The sequence below is a fragment of the Salmo salar genome, chromosome 09 (genome assembly GCF_965601325.2).
Source record: "Salmo salar chromosome 09, fSalSal1, whole genome shotgun sequence".
NCBI classification, from domain to species: Eukaryota; Metazoa; Chordata; class Actinopteri; order Salmoniformes; family Salmonidae; genus Salmo; species Salmo salar.
The window spans coordinates 142,365,949-142,370,158 of NC_138299.1; positions in this window are offsets into that span (position 1 = coordinate 142,365,949).

Genomic DNA, 4,210 nt, shown 5'->3' on the forward strand with positions numbered 1-4,210 from the left:
AGAGAGCAACACGTTCAAATCAAACATGGCAGTAGACAGAGGGGTTTATGGACGTAATCTAGAATTGTTAAGTGATGCTGCCAGTGCTAAAATATTGGGAATGCTATTGATTGAATGGTAACGCAGGTCGCCTCTCCACTGTGTGTTTCCTCTTGGAGTGTATCGGTTTCTGGAGGGATGTGCTTTCTTTCTCCTGAAACCTCTTTGCTGTTTGTGGGACCACACACTGGGCGCACTGGTTCAGATTCATGACCATTCAAAGCCTGTTAATGAAACTGGTAATTATGGCTAAATAGAGGGAAATCGTTTGAAGACTTTAATCTCTAAAACTCTTCATGTGTAGTACAGTCTTGCCTCACATTGGATTTGTTTTTCCAGGCTTTTGTGTGTGTGTGTGTGTGTGTGTGTGTGTGTGTGTGTGTGTGTGTGTGTGTGTGTGTGTGTGTGTGTGTGTGTGTGTGTGTGTGTGTGTGTGTGTGTGTGTGTGTGTATAAGGGGTTATTTGTTATTGTAGTTTGGTCAGGACGTGGCAGGGGTGTGTTTGTTTTGTGTTGTCAAGGTTTTTGGGTTGTGTTCTATGTTTCGTATTTCTATGTTCTATTTTCTAGTTTTTCTATTTCTATGTCTAGTTTATTGTTTTGACCTTCAATTGGAGGCAGCTGTTCCTCGTTGCCTCTAATTGAAGGTCCTATTTAGTAGGGCTGTTTTTTCATGGGTTTTTGTGGGTAGTTGTTCTTTGTATAGCCTAGTAGCCTTACAGGACTGGGTCGTTGTTGTTTTTGTATACGTGTTTATTTTTGTTTTCCTTCTTCAATAAAAAAAGAAGATGAGTATACACGTTCCCACTGCGTTTTGGTCCAATCCTTACAACAACCGTGACAGTGTGTATGTATGCAGGGCTCCCCTGCGAAAGAGAACTAGGCCAGTAACTGAAAGGTTGCTGGTTCAAATCCCCAAGCTGACTAAGTGAAAATAATATGTTGATGTGCCCATTAGCAAGGCAATTAAACCCGATTGCTCCTGTAAGTCACCCTGGATAAGTGTCTGACAGAAGACATTCATGTAAAATAGGTATGCCTTGCTTTACTACAACTGAGAGTGATGAGCACTGAACAAGAGTGGCCCACTGTGCTGACACAGAGCAGACTCTGGGTAACTGGTCTCACTGGCTACATCACTGGCTGTATCTGAATGGTACCTTACTCACTACATAATGCACTACTTTAAACCAGAGCCCATAGGGTTATGTCCAAAGTAGTACACTAGATAGGGAATAGGGTGCCATTTCAGTCACAACTACTGTCTTAGTTTGCAGCTCTGATGCACCTTAGTTCTGGTTCCGTCCTCCCAGCATGTGTCGACCCTCAGCTATCGATTGTCTCACCATGAGAATGATGTCAACAACATTGTGTGGTATGGTGTTTTTACTGAGACAACATTAGAATCCAAACAAACAAATGTATGCTGTGTCTCAAAGTAGCCTCTGGCATAGAAACTAGATTTAAATTCTCAATGCTGGCCTTGTATACCAAATAAACTATAAGGATATATACACACACACACACACACACACACACACACACACACACACACACACACACACACACACACACACACACACACACACACACACACACACACACACACACACACACACACACACACACACACACACACACACACACACTGTAAACAAATATGGTCATGCATACTCAAATAATACCAATATGATTATAATCAAAAGATGACTCCATGAATAATTGCATTCACACTGTCTTAAAATTATGCACAAGAGTGAAATCTTATTTCATAGCATCTGATACATTTAAGTACTGTAGCTTCTACAATCCTTTCCTGTATGAGGCTTCTTCCACAAAAAGAGTTGTCTCTTTGTCAATTTGTGTAATGTCTTGAGGAATCTAATAAGCCACAGATCGTATTTTGCCAGTCATGGTTTAGCTCTGTGCTCAGCGAGTTAGCTGTCTTTAGATGTTGCTCTGCTCTGGTTCTGCTGAAATCCTACGCTCTCCCTCATTTCCTCTCCATTCAGAGTCTGCCAATCACACTGTCACTTACTGTCCCAGCGTAGACAGCAGCTATTGGAACAGCAAATCAAATCAGTCAAATACATACACTATAAGCTCGTCATTGTGTGCTGTGATGAAAGGCTGCAAAAATCTAGGAGTGAGAAACTGTACATATCCAAGGTTTTGGACTTGATTGCTTTTTAGATCATAGGGTTGACCTACGACTGGGTGACCAACTACAAAAGTAGGCCTTGTGTTATATTATCCAATAAATAAATCAGATCCTTATACTCCCTCCTGCAAGTAACACTAATTATCTCACCTCATTGGCTACACATTATTTAATTAAATGCAAAATGAGAGTAATCTAAGTAATACTGGCACAAAATACCTCCTCTCCCCCTACCCTCCCCCACTCCTCCCTCCCTCCCTCCCCCCCACTTCTCCCCTCCCCACTCATCCCCTCTTCCCTTCCTCCTATATTAAAGCATCTCTCCACCTTCAGGGGCTTATTTGTCTTAATAAGGAAAGTGTCCTTGCCAGCTCTATTAGACATCCATCCCCTGAATTCATTTCCATTCTGCCCCAAGGATAGATCCCCAGGCGCTTCCTTCCTGATGAAGATATTCTGGCTGCACAGCCTGTCTGGTACAACAAGGGAATAAGGGAAAAAGAGATAAAAAGCAATCTAATCAAGGTTTTATTCAGCATGATATGCTATGTGGTATACATAACTAGTTTTCTTTATGCCTCACTACAGACACGGCCTGCTTGCTAAGTGCAATACGAAGTCTGTACACAATATATCAAGGTGAGACAGAGGGAATTATTAGGGTTTTGAGATATCGATGTTTCTGGTCATAGAATATCATGTACCAATTGCTTTTGTTATGTTGTTCATCCATTAGTTAGAAATAGATTATAAAATAAAGATTTTAAAGGGACATAATCCAACAATTCGTATGCTATATCCACAGCTAGTTTTTAATCCATTAAGAATTTCCGCTGTTTGAAAATTCCAACTATGCTCTGCTCAGTGAAGAGTGCCCTGGTAATTTTCCCCTCTCTCAGCGCGAGGCAGACTGACTGCACCTTGACCAGGTGTGACCTGCATACCCAAGACTCCCCTCACCAACCTTGTTGTCACAATGCTATTAGTCAAGAGAGAGGAACTGTCTGGAGTCCCCTGTCTCTGATCTAGAGTTGGAAAAAGAAGGAAAAGACACAAGGCCACAGACACAGATCATCATCCTCTGGCTCTCCTCCTGCCACCGCCCCCACCTCCACCCTCCCTCCCTGGGGACACATTCATCTCCACCACCCCCACCTCCACCCTCCTTCCCTGGGGACACATTCCTCTCCACCACCCCCACATCCACCCTCCTTCCCCGGGGACACATTCCTCTCCACCATCCCCACCTCCTCCCTCCCTCCCCAGGATACATTCATCTCCACCACCCCCACCTCCTCCCTCCTTCCCCAGAGATACATTCTTCTCCACCACCCCCACCTCCTCCCTCCTTCTCCAGGGATACATTCTTCTCCACCACCCCCACCTCCTCCCTCCTTCCCCAGGGATACATTCTTCTCCACCACCCCCACCTCCTCCCTCGTTCCCCAGGGATACATTCTTCTCCACCACCCTCACCTCCTCCCTCCTTCCCCAGGGATACATTCTTCTCCACCACCCTCACCTCCTCCCTCCTTCCCCAGGGATACATTCTTCTCCACCACCCCCCACCTCCTCCCTCCTTCCCCAGGGATACATTCATCTCCGCTGGCCAGATATTTGTTATGCCGACGTCCGTGTGCTTGGTCTCCCAGATAAATGCAAGAGGAAGCAGAAAACATTTAGCTTGGGGGAATGGAGAGCCTTGCACCATGGCGACACCTTTCCCAAAGAATAATTGTTTCACATGGCACTTCTGTGTATTCTGACTGGTTCAACAAAAAAAGTAGAATACTTTTTTTGAATTAGTTGGGAGAGGATGAAAACAACTGAACTTGCAACTTTTGTGCTCAAAACTCATGTTGCGTTTTATTTTGCATGCCCACCAGTTTTGACAATCTCTTCAGGTGAGCCGGTAATCTCCTTGAACTTGAAAGCATCCCAGATGCCAAAAAAGTCTCACTATTATGTGATGAAAAAATCTAACATAACCCTCTGCTTTAGCTGACTGGTG